Genomic DNA, 22,419 nt, shown 5'->3' on the forward strand with positions numbered 1-22,419 from the left:
AGATAGATAGATAGATAGATAGATAGATAGATAGATAGATAGATAGATAGATAGATAGACAGATAGATATAAATGCATCCACTTGGGAATATTGGGAGACATTTAAATAGTTAATTATGCATGAATTAGTTACATTCATAGTCTCAGAAACACCACCTAACAAATAAGTATTTAAGGGAATAGTAGTGAATATTTTTTATAGCTTCATTCTATGATGATTGTCCAGACACCCTGAAGATAGAGGCAAAATATATATAAACAGATAGTATCCAGTTAAGGTTACATTAGTCTGCAACCATTTCTTTCATTACAGCAGACTCCAAAATTGTGTATTAAAGTTAGTCATCTTTAAAATTCCATTTATACTGTGTTCTAAATATTGTTAAAAGAAATTTTTTTCCCACTCTCCTTTTGCCCTGTTGTGGTTTGCAATTTTCTACTTTCTATTCATTTCCTTAGTGGTTTTCAAATAGGCTCTGCCCATGGCAATCAGACAGCTATTCAAGCCACCTTAGAAAATATGCAGAGATAAGACAGTGTACCCACTAAAGGGCTATGATTTATCAATCTCTGAAGGAAATGCAAGATTTTAGAATCCCTGTTGTCAGTCAGGTGTGTGGCTGGGTTTATATTTTAATATAATTTCAAAACTCCATTGGTGGCCATGGTTTTAAAGGAATACTATCTATTGTTTATGCTAATCACTCAAGCAAAAATAATTTAAAATTTTATGCAACTGATTTTTCTTTTATTAGAAGCATTAAGTCAATAAAGTTGTGAATACCAAAAAACAATGATTTCTTTAATATGCAAATTTTTAACTCAATGTAAATGCCATTTCTAATAGTTATACCTTGGATGATATACATTACTGACTAAATAGATTATATCTATATCACTGGGCAGCTAGGTGTTTCACTGATTAGAATGCAAGGCCTGAAGTCATGAAGACTCATTTTTCTGAGTTCAAATCTGGCCTCACTCACTTCCTAGATGTGCCACCCTGGGCAAGTCATTTATCCCTGTTTGCCTCAGTTTCCTCATCTGTGAAATGAGCTGAAGAAAGAAATAGCGAAATGTTCCAGTATCTTTGCCAAGAAAACCACAAATGGGGTCACAAAGAGACATGAAATATAGAGTTGGCCATGACCAAATAACAAACCTGTATTACACATCTTTTCTCAGTTTAATGAGTTATTTATTAAATATCTCTTTATAAGGAATATTAAGGGAGTACCAATCACCAGAAATATATATATATATATATATATATATATATCAGTATGGCACAGTAGAAAGAAAAATAACTTGGAATCACAAGACCAAAATTCATATCCTGGCCCTACTACTTACAACCTGTATGAGTATGAGTAAATTATTTGATTTTCTGGGCCTCTGTTTATTTATGGAATAAATGGGCTGGACTTGATGAATTCTAATATCCCTGGAAGCTCTAGATCTTGAATCCTATGATGCAGAAGTAAATATAAGTATTATTTTCTTATGATATATTTTTAATTGTGTGGAATTCTCTTGAACCACTTCCTCACTTGTTAAAGATAGAAAACAATATATCTGGAGAAAGAAAACATTATTTTTATTGGTTTGCTTCTTTAAGGAGTTCTAAGAAGTATCCATCAAAAGATTGAGTTGTTTTGTCACTTATACTTAAGAAGGTGCTATGTTTTTTATCCTTAGGATACTGGACAGTTCGGAAGCTGGGAAACTTTTGCATGATATCCAGATTGTGAACATTCAAGGAACTGAATGTGTTGTCTTTCATAAGCAAAGATTACACTACTGATCCTCCATTAGTAGATCATTAGTTTTCAGTTCTTCTTTGACCTGTTATAACTAGTTTGTTCTGATGGATTCCAAGCACAGTCTCTTACCTTGAATAATTTGTGACATTAACAAGACGGCTTTCTGGGATTCAGAGGTCATTAGCAGTTTCACTGTCCCATTAAGAATGGAAAAGAATGAAATAGTAGAATAGGATAGTATAGGATAAAATGGAATATAATTTTAGACTTGGAAATGACCTTCTAAATCAAAGAAACAAAAGTCTGGAGCTATTTTGTCTCACTCAAGTTCACACAACTGTTTAATAGCAGTCAGGAGTATCACTTAGTCCAGTGTTATTTCTGCCTTGGTAAGAATGTCTTCAAGTTTTGTCTTACTAGCCCAGTTCATTAATTTACTGAGCTAAGTAGCCACATATTCTAGGAATGATGAATATTTAAACTCATTCAGTGAACTGGCTTTTCATCCTAGACATTCTGAACTTCTCTTTAAAAAATCCATTTTTTGAGACTGAAGTAATATTACATGTATAATTTTATGTTATTTCAAGCTATGATGTGTACTGAGGTCTACAAAAACAGAATTCTTTTTAGAGCAAATAATGCACAGATGTGCACATGTGCTTTGATTAGTATTATCATCCATCTGGCCATGAGGTTGTGTAAGATTTTGGCTATATGGGGACACCTCAAAATATGTGTTCAATACATGGAGAAGACCAAGACGTCTAAAGGAAAGGGATATATGTGATATTTGAGTGAATACATTCAACTCAAATGAGAGAGATTGAGGCTAAAACTTCCAGAATTTTTCAGTGAGGCTTATGCATGCAAGATATACTTTGAAGATAGCAACATTCAATGTAGACAATGCATGCAGCTAGGAAGGCAGACTTTATTTTATTTTTCTTAATACCTATAATAAATAAAATTCTATTGAATATCTTGATCTCTCTGCTTAGTCATACATCCTGAATTTGTAATCTTTGAATATTCCTCATTTCTTTTGAAAATGTAAGTAAATACAGTAGTATCTCAAACTATTTTCAGTTATAGAACCCCTAGGAAATTCATATTCCTACAACTGAAACACAACACCGAAGAATCTTAGCATTGAAAGGGACTTCAGAAATCCCAGAGATAAACCCATATATATGTGAATACTTATATTTTCAATATCTTCTAAAATATCCCCTAAGAATATTTGGTGTAAGCAAATTAGCACCACCACCATCCTGTTTGTGGCCCATAGATACCAAGTCTTTGGGGACATAATGCTAGTTCCTTTTCTTGTTGGTTATTTCCAATTTATTCTAATATGTACATATATACCATATACATATATGTGTATATATATATGTGTGTGTGTGTGTGTGTGTATCTTGATCGTACGTAGTTGTTTTCATAATGTTTCCTCCATTAGACTGTGAGCTCTTTGAGATCAGACTTTTTGCCTTTCTTTGTATTCCCAGAACTTAGCATAGTCGCTGATATATAATAGGCACCTAATAAATGTTTGTTGACTTGACAATTTCTTATAATTGGAAATATTAAAAATAATATTATAGTAGCATAATGTAAAATAGATTTTACATAGAAAAAACATTTTTGTTTAATCAAGTTATCTAAAGGTTTTTATATTTAATTTTATTATTGAAATAGAAAATTAAAATCAAACCATTAAAATACTTCCATGTTAATTTTAGAACATAGTGAAGACTAATAAAAGATATAATTCATAATTTACTAGATTTAGAAAATTTAAAACATATATCAAGTGGAAATTGAACCAAATTCTGTAAAATATAAGATCACACTATCTTAGAGTTAAAAGCACTTCAGAAATTATCTAGTTTAACATATTTGTGTAATAATCCTCTGAATCCACAAGTAGCTATATCTTACTACCATATAAAGGCTATGATGGGAACTCCAGTAGGTCCTGAGGAAGCTCATTCTATTCTGTGACAGATGTATTTGTCAGAAATCTACCCCCATACTTAACTTCAATATGACATTTATCAATGCCCATCCATTGAAGTCAAGCAAAGAAGGTCCAAACTTTGTTCCATATAACAATCCTTTAAAAAGCAAAGAAAGAGAAATTGACAACAGCTGTCAAACATTAATAGTCCAAGCTATTTTTGATCTTATTAATTTGGTATTTCCTCCTATGATGCAACACACACACATTTTATGCCAATCTGTATCATTTTCTTCCAAAATCCACCATAAAGGGTTCACCCAACTGGCTGAGGTCATTCCTCAGTTTTTCTGCGATACCCATTGATTATTCTTTATTACAACCACAAGACCAGTCTTCTTGTTACCCATTTATTTGAAAACATTCTTTACATTGGTTCTTCTGAATAGTTCCTCATTTATAATACACTGTAGGTTGGTCCCAATATCCATGTTTTTTTTTCATTGTGCTTTTTGCAATCCTCAGCTTAATTTATTTTGAGACCATGGTATTATATGACTCAGGGTCACATATTGAATAGCTTAAAATCAACAAAATCATTAATTCCAAATCACCAGAGACTATCTAACTGTACAAGAGATGAAAGAAAGTTAAAGAAATACAGAAATGTGTAAAATGTTTCAATAGATTATTTAGCTGGTTTATAAAACATAATATATTCAACTCATCTTTTTTTGTCTTTATCTATTATTTTACTAGTATAAGGAATTCCTGCTATATAATTAGGATTCTTCATCCACTGAAGCAGATCTGCAACTTGGTTATTACTTAAAAATTTTAGTTAAATGATGTGCTATGAGAATACAGCTTGTCCATTATTACACTACTAACATGTATCACAGGATTTGAAACCAAGTCTTCCTAACTGCTAAGCTCATTCTCTCTCTCTCCTACTTGATGTTTCCTCTGTGACTTAATTTATTTCTTAATAAAAGATGTTTCAAGTGTATTTCAAATTAAATATTCAGTTTCCAATTAGGTTTTAATTTTCTCTAAGTCTTTCATTGACTATAAGTTTCATTATGTTATGGTAAATAAATATTTGTTTAGCAGTTCTGCTTGTCTGAAGTTGTGAAGTTTTTCTGCCCTAACATATGTGCTTAAAAAGTTTGAGAAATATGGTTTCTGGGTAATTTAATAATTTTTTTTTTACTAAGACTATCATGCTTATTCATAAAAGGAGGTCTGTAGCCCTCTGGAATGTCAAAGACCCTCATGGTGGTGGGCTCATGGTTATATACTTTTGGAATAGTGGTTGTTCCTGAAGGTGGCAATCAACTCAAATTGGTTAACAATTAATGAGAGAAGGAATATTATAATAGAAAGTGAGTCATATTGCAATGAAGGTCTTCAGGGATATGTGACTTGGATCATCCAAGTCTTGGTCAAAGAGACTTATTCATTTCCTATCACCTACCTGACAAAAGGGAGGATCCACATTTTCCCAGACCTGTCTGAGAAAACACAATGTGCAGGAATGCACCCATTAGCCTAAACTTAGAATTTCTTTCACTGTCTTTGATTAGATTTCAGTCATCTTGGTGGGATCAGTCTTTGAGAGGTTTCCCACTCTTGTTTATTCCTGGATAAGGAAGTAGAAAAGGGGAAAAACCTTGGTCCTAATTCCATAATTAGTTATTAATACAAGAAAGAAATAATTATTTTTCTCATATGTAGTCAATTTTTATAAAAGTGAAATGCAATGATAAGAAATATGTATGTGCCTTTCTATTCCATTCTATGATTGTCAGAAATCTATTATATTTAACTTTCTAACATTATATTAAGTTCTTGTTTTTGCTTAACTTTGTGTTAGACTTTCCTAGTTTTGAAAGGTCATCAAGGTTTCTAGTTATTATAGTTTTTTTTCTATTTCTCCCAGTAATTTATTTAACCTTTCCTTCAAGTAAAGAAGTTAAGCTTTTCTGTATATATACTCACACAAATAAAAAGTAGATAGATAGATAGATAGACAGATGGATAGATAGACAGATGGATAGATAGATGCATAGATATTTCATATTATTTCCTTAAAGTGCCTAAAAACTCAATGTCATTCCCCTACTTAGGCTTTTTAGTTATGCATATTTGTACTACTGTCAAGATTTGAGATGATGATTCCTGGTCACAGACCTCCTTAAAGGTTTTGGGTGCTGGTTCAGGGTGGATTTTATTCTGGTCCTTTATCCTGCTGTGGCTTTAGCTGGTTTCAAGTCTCTTGTTAGGCCCATAGATTGTGCTGCCTGGACACTGATGTGGCTTTAGTGTAGACTTCTCTAACTTCAGATGTCTTAGAAGCATCTAGGCAAGTTGGTAATGCTTTTCTTTATCTCCCTATGCAATGGGCTTGGGAAATGGCTCTGTTCTCTGCCACTGAAGCCAGATCAAAGACCCTGCTAGCATTAGGCTCCAGATTCTTTGGCTAGCTTTGCTTATCCCCTGACTTGTCTTTGCTCAGAATGCTGCAAACTTCTAGTGGTCTTATTGTGGAGTCCTAGACTTAGGCAAAGGAGATTACTATTTTTTTACCTTAGTATTCTTTATCATTCTTCCATTTTTAGAACATGGCTGTAGTACATTCAGGAAAATTAGGTTCTTCTTAAACTTCTTATGTTAGTATCTTATTCAAAAGCAACTGATATTTAGAAATTTTAATTGGAAATTATATAATGCAATGTCATTTCTTTGCACTATTGTTATTTGAAGATCTCTTAGTAAGATGTGATTTCAGAAGTTTTTTTAAATATGGAATAAGGGATACCCTTTGCAAAATCAAATAAAACTTGAAAAAAGTCAGAAAGTCATTAGTGGGATGACTTAGTTATCAGGACATGTTTTTCATTTGTTTGGGAGAAGAAAAGGAACTTAAGAGAACTTGTGGCATTATGGTAAGTGCCCTGGATTTTGATTCATTATACTTGGCTGTGAAAACTGATTCCACAGAGAAATGGTGAGCTGGTAAGCAACAAGGGAGTAGATGGACAACCCCTTTATAGAAGCAATCACAATGTTGATTTGGTTATGTATTTCTTACTTGAAAGAGCTCAGGATTACAAGGATTACATGCTTTGTGTCCTGGTACCTGATGAGAAGTCCAAGAAATAAAGTGTGATGGAAGCCAGAGTCCAGACACAGTGGACACCTCAAACAACAAGGAGTCAGGATAGTAGGGCCTTAGGGCAGGAGTTCTGGTCATAAAAGGGCTGTCATAACTTGTCAAATTTGTTATGCAAAAGAACATAAACTAGTTTTAAAAACTTGAAAAGTTTTGAGAATGGGGGTAAATTCATTCTGAGACATTGTGTGGTAAGAAACATTAAGGTTTTGTGCCATCAAAGATGACAAGACCAATCCTTAGGGGAACTTAGAATAGAATCTGGGTTTTCTGACCCCATTTTCTGGGCTTTGGCTTCCAAATTGGGCTGCCTCATTGTCTAATAGCACAGTGTTAAGAGGGTCAAATAACAATTGTTTGGGAAAACTGTGCAGCCAAGTAGTATAGGCATAAAGGGCATTTTCTACTCATTTACCTATGTAAGAACAAGAATGGTTTTGTTAGATATTTCCTCAGTGTCTAATCAGGGCATCAACACAGTTCTTATGAACTGTTTTGTGTAGTAGTCACTATTCATTCATAGGTGGAATAGTGAAGAGATGACATTTCAGCTTAACCAAAGTTGATGTTTCAATGGCTCATCTGTGAGTTTCTTGAAAGTTGAAATGCATGAAATGGAAACAAATGGAGGGAGATGATTCTTTAGCCTATAATACAGCTGAAATACAGACATAATATTGCATAGGAAAAGATGCAATTTATAACATTATTAATCTGGGAAAATACAGTCAAACTTCCAATTTAGTACACCAGGAACATATCTACCACCACTGAAGCAATAGAAGTGGATATTCCCCCTTCCTAGCTATTCCACCACAAACGCTCTCATTTTCTGGGTAGTTTGAGAGAAGACTCTTCCAGATCTAAGTAGCTCAAGGTGGTAACAATGGCTAGGATCAACCCAGATGAAGGGTTGGGGGGATGAGAACTAATAGTAACTGTGAGAGGAGTGGAATAGGGGAGAGTAATATAGATATGAATGAAGCATGAGGGATTGGGCTAGATAGGCATGATGATGAGAGAAAGAGCAGAGGAAACAGGACTTGGGTTTTTCAGTGGCATAGATTAAAAAAAGTTAAGACCATTAAAGGGTACCATCTGATAGTAAGTTAGTACAAATTTCATACTTAGAACCTGTAAAGTCATTTAATCCAACCTGTGCCTAAATAACCAATTAGTTAATCAGTATATATTAAATACCTACCTTGGATCATATACTCTGACAGGTACTGGGGATCCCAAAATAAAGATGAGACTTAAATAGATTTCTTCTCTAAAATATTCCAGGCAAATAATCATTTAGCTTGTCTATGAAAAAGTTGAAATAATAAGGAACACATTGCCTCTTCAAAGCAGCCCACCACATTTTCAAAGGATTAAGATATGTCTAACATTGTAAAATGGAAACCTAATGTTCATCTAGCCTGCCTCCAGGGACAAATGCACCTTTTGTCATAAGCTAATTAGTCTGTGGGAGTTAGGGCTGGGCAAAGACTTTATTTATAACAGCAAAGAGGGGTGATAAGGGCTAGGAGTGATGGTAAGATAGGATTTTCTCCTGCCTCCCATCCTTAATATGTTACCATCCCTCTCTTTTGTCTCCCTTCACTGCTGGCACTGATATTTATTGATCAGATCCTTGAACTCCACTCTTAAAACACATGGCTCTGAAAGATAGCCATGGAGGCACATATCCAGAGGTTTATGATTGAAGTGTTGAGGAAAAGTAACAAAAGTTGGCTTTTCCCTCACTCTTTTATAGTATTTTCCCAAATTAGATCCTGAATAATACAGAGGAGGACTGGAAACTCTGTAAAGGGAAGTGAGAAGCAATGACTAGTTTCCCAGTGTCCACATGATGGAGTTGGTGGTGCATAAGGGGTGATGGTGGCTAGACTTGGTCTGTGGCAAAGAGGGGTAAGAGAAAGTGAAAAGAGAAGGGAACTTCTTGGGAGAAGTGGGGATAGGGATAAAAGAAGTTTCTGAAATTAACTGGGGAGGGAATCCCTGGCTAAGATAATTATTTGTAATTAAGAGATATTGTGATACAGAGTAAAGTGTATTTCAGTTCTCTAGATTCAAATATAGGTTCGAATTCAGACTCTCATGCTTAATTATCTGTATGACCTGATATATCTTACAAGGTTAAGGTGGTTAAGTGAAATCACCCTATGCCTCAGTTTCCTCATCTGTAAAATGTGAGATTTGAATTAAATGGCTCTGAAGTCCTTTCTAACTTTAGATGAAAGATCCTAAATCTAGCTACTTATATAAAATTCAAAACATCAATATTCATATCAACTACTTTGAAAATTAAGAGATAAACAGTTTTTCTCTCTCTCTCTTTTTCTGTACACACACACACACACACAAACACACACACACACACACACACACACACACAAACACACACCCCTACAGCACATATATTTTTGCCACATACTACTTTTGGCATACTTCTTGTCAACATAAATAAACTGAGTCTTCATTGTAAAAACTCTGCTGTCTTTAATTCATACTGTGTCACTTTGAAGTGTCATACTTTAGCAAGAGCTTTATAATCCATCATCAACAATGAACCAGTCCTTTTGAAAACATTAGAGAATGATAGCCTTGTCAAGGTAAATTTTTGTCTTAGAAATTAAAGCAGAGTATATATGGAATATAAACCTGCCACACATTTTAGGCCCAGTAGTCCACATTTTATAATTGCCATCATGGCACCATAGTAACATTTGAATAAATATATTAGAAAAGCCTTTGAAATGAAAAGAGATAAGCATATAATATTATATACAAATATGTAACTGTATAGCTAACAATTTTTAAAATTTGGACTGTTACCCTGAGATCATTCTAATACAGAAAATAAAGCTTTAGGTATGACTAAACTGTGTAGAAAAGGACCATGAATAAGAAGAATATAACTACAAACAGATAAAATTACCAATGAATCTTACATGGCACTCAAATAAAATTGTAATTCTTAAAATTTGCAATTAAAATTATACCAAATAACTGAAAATAAAAATGGAAATACAGGTGGAGTTCAAAACATATTTCCATTAAAATTACCAGTACATTAATTGGTTTCCCTTTCAGACTAGGAGAGTGCAAGTTATATGCCCCTTGGGAAATTGTAGACAAAGAATCTCTCCTTTTCTTTCTGAATTTCTCTGCCTGTTTTCCTCAGAATATGGACAAGAGACCATACCATGAACTGCAAAAAAATTCATAGCACAGAGTAGTGAGTAATGTGATGGCTATATTTAAGGTACCATTAATATTGTAGCTCTGAAACTGGAAGAGACTACAATGGCATTTTTATTATACCACTTTATTATACAGATGATGGAACTGATGCCCAAAGTACTTAAGGTCTTGTGGATTGTAAATGGTAGTCTCAGGATATGAACCTGGATCCTGTGGATTTTGGGACTAGAATGAGTGTTCTACAATAGGCTACCTAAGCTAACACTGTAGGACTTTGTAATTTCTGAGACTATAATAAAAAAACCCAAGTACATTTTGGTAGTGCTTAGCCAATATCATAGAATAAGTCCTTGCCACTTAGGCTGTGAGGCTCTTGTGTCAGAGATCTGAATCCATTGACCAAAACTGTAATCTGTGGAAAGGAACAGAGGCAGGGGCTTTGCATAAACTAAGATTAGATCAGTTTTCTATTACTGGTCTACCAAATACAGCTGCCTAGATAAACCTAGCTTCTCTGCAAAGTATATCTTTATTGTCTTGGTTAGGTACAATGATCAATTTTCTTATACTATCAAGATGTGCTCTAAATGGGTCATTCATTTTCCTCCCCTATAGCTGAGTTGTTTTTTTTTTTAAGTTCCATTCCATCCTTATCTTATGGAGGCATTGTTATTGAAATATTATTGTAGCTATTATCATTTTTCTTTCTTTTTTTTTAGCTAATACCCATGATGTGCTAATTATTATTAAAGAAATTTGAAAAAAAAATCATTGTAGGCATTGCTAGTACTCTGACTCTATGGAAAACTACCTTTTAAGTTTAAGTTTAGCCTGCATTATTAACATTTTTACATAATTTTCTAAAGACTAGACAAATCAACAAAACAAATAATCAAGTCTTTATTTTTATTTTGCTGATTTCTGAGGTGCAAATACAATGAAACATTTAACAACCAGCTCTCCAAGCAGGTTTGAGTTATCTCCAGCACACCAAAATCTTTGTCCCAGGAATATGACATGCAGAGGAAAATTAACAGATAGTTAAACTTATGCTAAGTTTCTGAATTTATAGCCTTTTTCCACAGGAAATATTTGCATATTAACCATATGAAAAGAGAATCTTTTATATTATTTAATAGCTCGATATGCTTATTGCTTAGAATATATAGTTTCTTTAGCATTTGATTTATTTTTTTGTAAATAGTATTTTTTCATTTACATGTAAAGGCATTGAATAAGTAAGTTAACTTACATAGCATTGTCATTTTTATTATATTAGTTCAGTCGACTCAAGAGTAACTGATATTTTTCAAATTGTTTAGATATTATTTCATTTGTGTGAAAAGTGTTCTGTAATTGTGTTCATATAGTTTCTGTGTTTGTCTTGGGAGGTAGACTCCCAAATACGTTATATTGTCTATATTTATTTTGAATAGAATTTCTCTTTCTATCTTGTGCTGTTGGACTTTGTTGGTAATATATAGGAATGCTGATGATTTATCTGGTTTTATTTTATATCCTACAACTTTGTTAAAATTGTTAAGTATTTCAAGTTATTTTTTAGTTAATTCTCTAGAATTCTCTAAGTATACCATTATATCAGCAAAGAATGATAGTTTTGTTTCCTCATTGCCTATTCTAATTCTATCAATTTCTTTTTCTTCTTTTATTGCTAAAGGTAACATTTCTAGTAGAATACTGAATTATAGTGATGATGCTGGGCATTCTTCTTTCACCTCTGATCTTACTGGGAAGACCTCTGTTTTATCCCCATTACTGATATTTGCTGATGGTTTTAGATAGGTATTACTTTTCATTTTAAAGAAATCTCCATTTATTCCTATACTCTCTAGTGTTTTTTAATATAAATGGATGCTGTATTTTGTCAAAATCTTTTCTTACATCTATTGAGATAGCCATATGATTTCTGTTGATTTTGTTATTGATATGGTCAATTATGCTGATAGTTTTGCTAATATTAGACCAGCCCTGCATTCCTGGTATAAATATCACCTGGTCATAATGTATTATCCTGGTAATAAATTGCTGCAATCTCTTTGTTAATATTTTATTTAAAATTTTTGCATCAAAATTCATTAGGATATTGGTCTTTAATTTCCTTTCTCTGTTTTGGCTCCTCCTGGATTAGGTATCAGAACCATATTTGTGTCACAAAAGGAATTTGCTAGGACTCCTTCTTTGTCTGCTTTTCCAAATAGTTTATATAATATTGGAATTAATTATGCTTTAAATGTTTGGGGCAATTCGCTTGTAAATCCATCTGGCCACAGGGATTTTTTTTCCCTTAAAAGTTCATTGATAGGGGCAGCTAGGTGGACACAGTGGATAGGCAACAGCCCTGCAATCAGGAGGACCTGAGTTCAAATCCAGTCTCAGACCAGGCACTTGACACTTACCAGCTGTGTGATCCTGGGCAAGTCACTTAACCCCAATTGCCTTACCAAAAACAAAACAAAACAAAAAGTTCATTGATGGACTGTTCAATGTATTTTTCTAAAATGGGCCTATTTCAGTATTTTATCAACTCTTCTGTTCATCTGGACAATTTATATTTTTATAGACATTCACCCATTTCACTTAGATTGTCAGAGTTATTGCCATACAGTTGGGAAAATAGCTCCTAATCATTGTTTTAAATTTCTCTTCATTGGTGGTGCATTCACCTTTTTCTTTTTAATACTGGTAAGTTGTTTTTCTTCTTTCTATTTTTTTAAATTAAATTAACCAAAGGTTTTTCTAGTTTATTGTTTTCTTCATAAAACCAGCTCTTAATTTTATTTATTAGTTCAATAGTTTTCTTAAGTTCAATTTTATTAATCTCTCCTTTGATTTTCAAAATTTCTAATTTAGTATTTAATTGGGGGTTTTTAATTTGTTCTTTTCCTAGCTTTTTCAGCTGCATGCCCAATTCATTGATCTGCACTTCTCAATTTTTTTTCATCAAGCATTTAGAAATATAAATTTTTCCTTAAGAACTGCTTTGGCTGCATCCTATAAGTTTTGGTATGTAGTCTCATGATTGTCATTCTGTTAAATGAAATTAGTGATTGTTTCTTTGATTTGTTGCTTGATCTACTCATTCTTTAGCATTAGATTATTTAGTTTCCAATTAATTTTTGTCTATTTTTCCATGGTCCTTTATTACATGTAATTTTTTGACATCATGATATGAAAAGGATGCATTTAATATTTCTGTCTTTTTTAATTTGATTGCTGTATTTTTATGCTCTTATACATGGTCAATTTTTGTGTAGATGCCATATATCACTAAGAAAAAGGTATATTCCTTTCTATACCCATTCAGTTTTCTGAGGGCTATCATATCTAACTTTTACAAAATTCTATTCACATCCTTAATTTCTTTCTTGTTTATTTTGTGGTTAGATTTATCTAGTTCTGAGAGGGGGAGGTTGAGGTTCCCCACTAGTATAGTTTTGCTCTCTATTCTTTTCTATAACTCAATTTCTCCTCTAAGAATTTAGATGTTATTCTACTTGGTTCATACATGTATAGTGATGGTATTACTTCATTGTATATAGCACCTTTTAGCAGGATGTAGCTTCCTTCCTTGTCTCTTTTAGTTAGCTCTATTTTAACTTTTGCTTTTTCTGAAATCAGGATTGCTACATCTATTTTTTTAAACTTCAGCTGAAGCATAACATATTCTCTTCAAATCTTTTGCCTTTATGTGTGTGTCTTTGCTTCAAATGTGTTGCTTGTAAACAACATATTGTAGGATTTTGGTTTTTAATTCATTCTTCTATCCACTTCCATTTTATGGGACCATTCATCCCATTCACATTCATAGTTATGATTACTAACTGTGAATTTCCCCCCATCCCATTTCTCCCTTGTTTATACTCCTCTCACTCTCTCCTTTCACTCTGTCACTTCTGACCAGTGTTTTGCTTCTGACCACTGCCCCCCTCAATTTGCCTTCCCTCGTGTCAGTTCCCTCTCCTTTTATTTTCCACTCCCCCTCCTACCTACCTATAGGGTAAGATAGATTTCTTTACTAAACTGAGTGTGTATGTTATCCACTGTTTGAGCTAAATCCAATGACAGCGAGTTCAAACAATGCTTATCCTTTCCCTCTATTGAATGAGTCTTTTGTGCCTCTTAATGTGGTACAATTTACTCCATTCTACCACCTCCTCTACTCTTTTCCAAATACAATCCTTTTTTCAACCCTTAATTATTTTTGTCATCATATCAAATATATCATTAAATTATACCCATACCCTCTGTCTAAGTATTCTCTTTCTAATGACCCTAATAGGGATACAGTTCTTAAGAGTTGCAAGTGTCATCTTCCCATGTAGAGATATAGATAGTTTAACCTTTTTGAATACTATGTTGTTTTTCTGTTTTATTCTTCTTTTATCTTTTATTCCTCTCTTGAGTAAAATACAAGTATTTTAAGATCAAATTTTCTGTTGATCTCTGGTCTTTTCATCAGGAAAGTTTGAAAGTCACCTATTTTACTTGATATCCATCTGGCTGCTTGCAGTATTTTCTCCTTGGCCTGATATTTCCGGAATTTGGCTACAATATTCCTTGGAGTTTTCATGTTGGGATCTCTTCCAGGAGGTGATCAGCAGATACTTTCAATTTCTATTTTTTCCCTCTGTATGTAGGACATCAAAGCAGTTTTCCTTGATAATTTCTTGAAAGATGCTCTCCAGGCTCTTTTTTTTCATCATGACTTTCAGGTAGTCCAATAATTTTAAAAATTATCCTTCCCAGATCTATTTTCCAGTTCAATTGTTTTTCCAATGAGATATTTTACCTTTTCTTATTTTTTTTCTTTATTTTGTTTCTATTTGACTGATTCTTGCTTTCTCATACAGTCATTAGCTTCTACTTGGCCCATTCTAATTTTTAAAGGAGGGGTTGTCATTTAGTGAAATTAACATTAGAATTGGAGTCAGAGTCCTTGGTTTTCTTCCTGGCTCTACCATTAAGTCGATGTTTGATCTTGGGCAGTTCTCACTTGAGGAGGCAACTCAAATTGAAAGATTTCTGGATCAAAAAATAAGGACATCTATGGTATAGCAATAGTCCTCTCACTAACTAGCTAAAATACATTGGCCAAATTATATTCTATATGTAGCCCTCAGTTGCCTCTATTTAAAATGAAGAGAGTGAATTAGATGATTTTTATATACATAGATATTCTAAATCTATCATTAATAGTTCACATGTATAGATCAACTTAAGCTTTGCAAAGTGCTTTACATACATCATCTTACTGCCTTCTCACAATAATTCTATGAGGTGGGTATAACTGTTATTTGCCTTTTCCAGATGAGGGAATCAGTATTTAAAGAGAGTATTTGGTATTTCCCTACAGTCATACAGATAGTAAAAATCTTAGAGGTGAGAGTTTACCCAAGTCACTCTGAACCCAAGTTCAGACCTCTGTCTTATATGATACTTTTCATTCTAATAGCTCTTCTTTGTTTTACCACAGTAAAAATAAAGGCTAATTTGTAATTTTGGAATGTAAATAAACAGATCTTTTCCAACTAAAGGGATAAAGACAAATAATTATGTTCAGAATTGAGTATGGATTGAATCTAGTAAGCAGCAATTTTATTTTTTCTCTCTCATAAATGTAATCAATATGCAAATTTGCTTGATGAAAATATGTTTAAAATCTTATGGAATGTTAACATTGAGTTTTAATTACTTTAAAAAATATTTTCCCAAGCAACAAATACTTTGATTCTCTCTCTCTCTCTCTCTCTCTCTCTCTCTCTCTCTCTCTCTCTCTCTCACCTCCCTCTCCTCTCTTTCTCTCTCATATACTCCTCTCATTCTATAATGAGGTCATTAAAACATCTGTTCAAGAAAAGTACAGACTAATATAAAACACCATTTAAAAAAGTGATGATTTAGATAATTTGGGAGGTTTTTACTTAGCTCATGTTTACGCTGCACAAATATAATGAGATTATACCTATGTTATAGGTATTATTATATGATATATAATTAATGTATAATTATACATATGTATTACATATACTTATATATAATACCTGTATTAATATATAGATGTAGCATCATGCCATCTAACTACAAAAGGAGACAAAATAGAGTAAAAAAAATTAACACAAAACCTTTGGTATATAAAAATGTATATAATTTCAAGAGAAATGATTTTAAAAAACATGAATAAAGGGAAAATAGTACTTATAGACCCCATATGGTGTTATAAAATAGTAATTAGGAAATATTATTTTAATCATAATTTAAAATATTATTTAGCTATACTTAATTATAAAATCTATAAATAGATTAGTAAATCTATGCTGTTTAGAAAGAGTAAAAAATTAGAATTACCTTTGACCGAAACTGACTATGATCCTGAATGAATCAATCAACATCTAGGCAATTCTCTACAATTATAGAGAACATAAAACCTGCATTGCTTGAGACAGTTTATATACCTAGGAGTTCCCTATAGCTAAACAAACAAACAAACAAATAAATAAAGAGTTCCTATCCCTATCCTCTTTAAAATAAGTAAATCACTTGAACAGATGAGATAAGAAAGAGTCAGGGGAAAAAAATGAACTGAAAATGTATTGTTTGAAAAACCTAATAACCTATGTTACTTGGGAAAGAATGTCTCTTTGACTGAAACTACTGGGGAAAAGAGAAACAGTATGGAAGGAATTAGATGTAAACCAATGTCTTAAACCATATATCACAATAAGCCAAAAATGGATCCCTGGCCTGAATGTTAAAGATCACACCATAAAAAATAGATAAAAATCAGATCATGTATCTTTCATATCTATGGATAACAGGAAAATTATTAATCAAATAAGTGATAGAAGAAATCCCAACAGATGGGATGGGAAAGGACTGGAGTTATCATTTAATTTTTATAGAGATTTTCACAGGGGGACATTCCTCTTAAGAGCGCAGATCAGTGCCTTCTCTGAAATTAATATATTTCAAACGTTTCTTGGGGCATTGAGAAATTGAGTGACTTGTCAAGAATCACATAGTCAGTTTGTGTCATATTTGCCACTTGAAGCAAAATCTTCCTGAGTCTGAGGTCAGACCTCCCTCTCCAATGTGCAAATCTCCCTCTCACTCACAAAAGATTAAATAGATAATTTGAAAAATATGAAATGTAAAAGGTTCTTCATGAACATAAGCAATGCAACTAGAATGAGCCATTATTATTTGAGGAGAAAATATTTGCCTCAAATAATTATTATATAGTTATATGATAAAATGCTCTAAATCATTATTGATTAGAGAAATTCAAATTAAATCAACTTTGAGATACCATTTTATACCTGTCAGATTGGATAAAATGATTGAAGGGGAAAGCACCAAATGTTGGAGAGGAGTGGGAAACATTGGGACATTAATTCATTGTTTGTGTAATTGTGAACTGATCCAACCATTGTGGGGAGTAATCTGGAATTATACCCAAAGACTTATTAAGTTGCATATACCCTTTGACCCAGCAATGCCACTACTAGGTCTGTTTCCAAAGATGACTGGGGGAAAACGAAAATAACTTGTATGTTCTAAAATGTTTGTAGCATCTCTCTTTGCAGTGACAAAGAACTGAAAATAACAAAGATGTCCATCAATTGGGGAATAGCTGAAAAAATGTGATATATGACTGTAATGGAATACTACTATGTCCTAAGAAATGATGAGCTTGATGATTTTAGAAAAAACATAGGACTTGCACAAAATAATGAAGAATGAAATGACAGAACCAAGAAAACATTGTATACAGTAAAAACAATACTGTTTTAAGACTGACTTTGAGCGAATAAGTCATTTTGATTATTATAAATACCCAAATTAGCTATAAAGGACATATGAAGAAAGATACGATCTGCATCCAGAGAGAGAACTATAAATAGAAGTATGTGTAGAATAATTTTACATATATATGTGTATGCATATGTATATATGTATATATATGTTAGTATACGTGTATGCACATGCACACATACATATGTACACCTATTTGTGTCTAATGGCAGCCATCTGTAGGACACAAGAGGTAGAGGGAGGGAAGGAAAAAGAAGGGGGAAAAAGAAATTTACATGATAACTTTATTATATATTTAAAAGGAATAACAAGTTGTACATAACAGATTTGCAGTTTCATGCACAATTTTCTTTTTTATTGTTATATTATGTTATGGAAATTCTTATTTTATTCCATAAATTTAAAAATTAATTAATTAATTGAAAAGAAGTTGTGAATCACAGAAATTAACTATTATAAGATTCTGGTATTCAAGATCTATATAGACATAACACAAATGCATAAAACCCTAGAGCCATTCCTCAATGATTAAGTAATTAGAGGAGATGAATAGTTTATAACAGAATAATTTTAAACTATTAACAAACATATAAAATAATTCCTTAATAGGCTACTAAAATACAAATAAAAACAATTCTAATTTTATCTCAGGTCCATTAAAATGACAAATTGACAAAAGATGGAGATTTTCAATTTTTAGTGGCTGTGGAAAGACAGAGATATTAGCATTCTAGATGGAGTTGTGAAATGGTCCAAACAAGTTGGGATGTAATTTAGAATCATATTAAGAAAGTGAATAAAATGTCCATACTCTTTCTCTCAGAGATATTCTCCTTGCTAGTGAAGGAAATCTAAAACACATCTCAAGTACATCAAAATATTCATTTCCTTTGCATGGTAGCATATTTAGAAACTTTGATGAAGTAATGACTAAACAAATAGTGGTATATGAATTTAATTGTATATTATTGTTACTCCTTCTCCTCCTTCTCCTCCTCTTCCTAATCTTCCTCCTGCTGCTGCTGCTGCTGCTGCTACTACTACTACCACTACCATCACTATTAATAATAGATACCATTTACATAGTGTTTTAAGATTTACAAAATGAAAAATATTATCTCATCTTATACTTACCACAACCTTAGGAGTTAGATGTTATTATTATCTCCTTATTACTACACCATAATATACAATGAATGTGGAGAATCAAGAGAACCATGGAATGACTTAAATGAATTAATGCAAAAAGAAGTTAACAGAACCAGAAAAAACACATACATATACATGATGTCTACAAAAATTTAAATACTGTACAAAAATAAATTAAAATGAACATTGTGTAGCTATAGTAACCAACTTGGATCCTAAAGAAGAGATAAGAAAATGCATCTCTCTCTCTCTTGCTTGGTAGAAGTAGAGGATTATGGTTGGGGAACGTTGTACTATAAGATTTTGTTGATGTATTGTTTAGTTTTACTGATATTCTTTTTTCCCTCTTCTCATTTAATTAATTTATTGATAAATATGACTCACTAGGTATCTGTAGTGACATATTTTGAGAAATTAAAGCTATTAAATAATAAAAGTATAGAATAATTCCTATGAAAGGTTTTATACCCACATAGAAACACATAACTGCTTCACATAAGTGAAAGTTGAAAACAATGTTCTTTATTATTAGACCTCCTAAATCATAAAAAAGTATTTTCTGAACTTTCAACATTTGTGACAATTTATAGTCTGATTTCTTATTTTAAGATGGTGAATTTATTTTGTCGCTGAACATTTTCATATGATTTTTTTAGTAGCTCTAGTACAATAGCCTTAATCAGAGTACACCCCATTGCCATTATTAACTATGACAGCTCAGTTTCAAGCTATTATTTTTCTTTTTAAAAAATCAAGTATTGCTTCTCATTAGCAACCTCGTAAAATATTAATTTCCTGCTCCTAAATGTCATATCTCTGGGGAAAATTGCACTAAAAATGCTGAGTAAATAATACACTAGTATTACAGATTCTCCCTCATCATTTCTTAACTTCTCTCAGAGTAAAATTATGAATCTAAATGTAATATTTAGACTTAGGAGAACTGGGAGGATGTTAGGATCCAAAGGTCTTGGGACTGTAATTCCTATTTGGTTTCAAATAAGGACACACACTTTCTTATTAATTTGAGATGTGAGAAGGCTTCCCTAGAGAATGCTAGATACTGAATTGGCAAAGGAATAAAGATATGACTATTATAGAGAAGTCATTCTTGGGCATTATCCCTCAATATTCTTGGCATGTAACAGAAATATTTCTCAGAACATCTAATAGATGGTTAAGAATGCTCACTTCAATGTTACTTTTGCCCTCTGAAAGTTAACTTGCTATGCTTAACACCTAGAATAGATTTGCTTTCCTCAAAACTAAAAGTCTATTGCTTCCAGCAGTAACACTTTATACCATCGGCTTTACAGGTATTCAAGAAAGAAGATAAAGATTCATTAGTCTCTGTACCCCCTGCAAGAAAGCAGACAAATCCTTTCCATTATACACAAGAAGGCAGGAGACAAGTGGTTCCCTGCAATCAGTAGGTGAAATGTAGGCTACTTAATCCCTATACTCTAGTGCATTATATGTGAAAATGGACTACAACAATCCCATTTTTCATTGCTTGGTTTCTGCCGTTGTTGGCTTGTTATAGTGGAAAGAACAGTGGTTGTGGAGTCAGAGAACCTGGGTTCAAATCCTTTGTCTATTGCTTACTATCCATATGACTGTGGTCATACAACTTCACCTCATGGGACTCATTTTCCTGATGCGTAAAATAAGAAGATTGTACAAGATGGCCTCTTACGTTCCTTCCATCTCCACATCGATGATCTTATCATGTATATTTAATTATCCCAGCCAAGTGTATGCTAGTAAATGTTTAGCAAATGTATTTCCAGAAATGTGTGTGTGTATGTGTGTATATACATTGTATATATATGTATATACATTGTGTATATATATGTATATATACACACATATATTTGTTCCCATGATGCACTTTAAAATTTATCTGAATTATTAACATCTCCATTATTTTGTTAAGTCTAAACAATTAACAAAAGCATAAATTAAGCCTTGTTTTGAAGCATTTACTGATTTCTGAGGCTCACACTGAAATGCAAACAATTAGCTCTCATAAGTCAGTAGGAATTGACATACTTTTTGAAATGATAGAGATAATTGTTTTGGGAATCATGTGGAGTATGTTAGAATGATTCAGCCAAAGAACCCTCAACCTCTTCTAATATCACAATGTACAGAAATTGTATTTTTGAAAAAGTGGAAAATCTGATTGGAGAATATTCTTGAGACTTATGGGGCTAAGTATGAACACTGTGCTTTTAAATAAAGCAAGACTTACCTCTTCTCACTGCTATAGGTAGAGTCCCTGCCTTCTTGCTTCTTGGAAAACAAAGGGAGACAGAAATGCCATTCTCCAAAGATATTTCATTAAACACCTGCTTATGCATGTAACATGGGTATATTCAAGAGATCACTGAATTTTTATTTATTTTATTTTTTCCACTTAATAGCATTCTGTTTTTTAATTGTATCCAACTACAGCCTTCAACATTCACTTTTATAATATTTTGAGTTCCAAATTTTTTTCTTCCCACCTCCCTTCCCTACTCCCTCCCCAAAGATGGCAAGCAATTTGATATAGATATAGTCATGCTGTGAAAGAAAAATCATAACAAAAGGTAAAAATTACAACAAAGAAAAACAAAAAACAAAGTGCAAATAGCATGCCTGGATCTGCACTCAGACTCCATAGTTCTTTCTCTGGATGTGGACAGCTTCTTCCATCATGAGTCTCCTTGAATTGTCTAAGATCATGGTATTCCTGAGAAGAACCAAGTCCATCAAAGTTGATCATTGCACAACGCTGCTGGCAGTATGTACAATGCCTTCCTGGCTCTGCTTGATTCACTCAGCATCAGTTTGTTCAAGTGCTTCTAGATTTCTCTGAATCTCACGGCATAATAGTATTCAATTACATTTATACACCACAACTTGTTCAGCCATTCTCTGGTTGATGGCCATCCCCTCAATTTCCAAATCCTTCACACCACAAAAAGAGCTGCTTTAAATATTTATGTACCTGTGGGTCCCTTTTCCTTTTTCATAATATCTTTGGGATACAGAACTAGTGGTAGTATTGTTGGATCAAAGGCTATGCATAGTTTGGTTGCTTTAGGGGCATAGCTCCAAACTCTCCAGAATGGTTGGATCAATTCATAACTCCACCACCAATGTATTAGTATTCCAATTTTCCCACATATTTTCCAACATATATCATTTCCCTTCTCTGTCATGTTAACCAATCTGATAGTTGTGAGGTGGTACATCAGAGTTGTTCTAATTTGCATTTCTCTAACCTATAGTGTTTTAGAGCATTTTTCCATATTACTTTAGATAGCTTTGAATAA

The sequence above is a fragment of the Vombatus ursinus genome, unplaced genomic scaffold (assembly GCF_900497805.2).
Source record: "Vombatus ursinus unplaced genomic scaffold, bare-nosed wombat genome assembly UNPS02014832.1, whole genome shotgun sequence".
Classification (NCBI taxonomy): Eukaryota; Metazoa; Chordata; class Mammalia; order Diprotodontia; family Vombatidae; genus Vombatus; species Vombatus ursinus.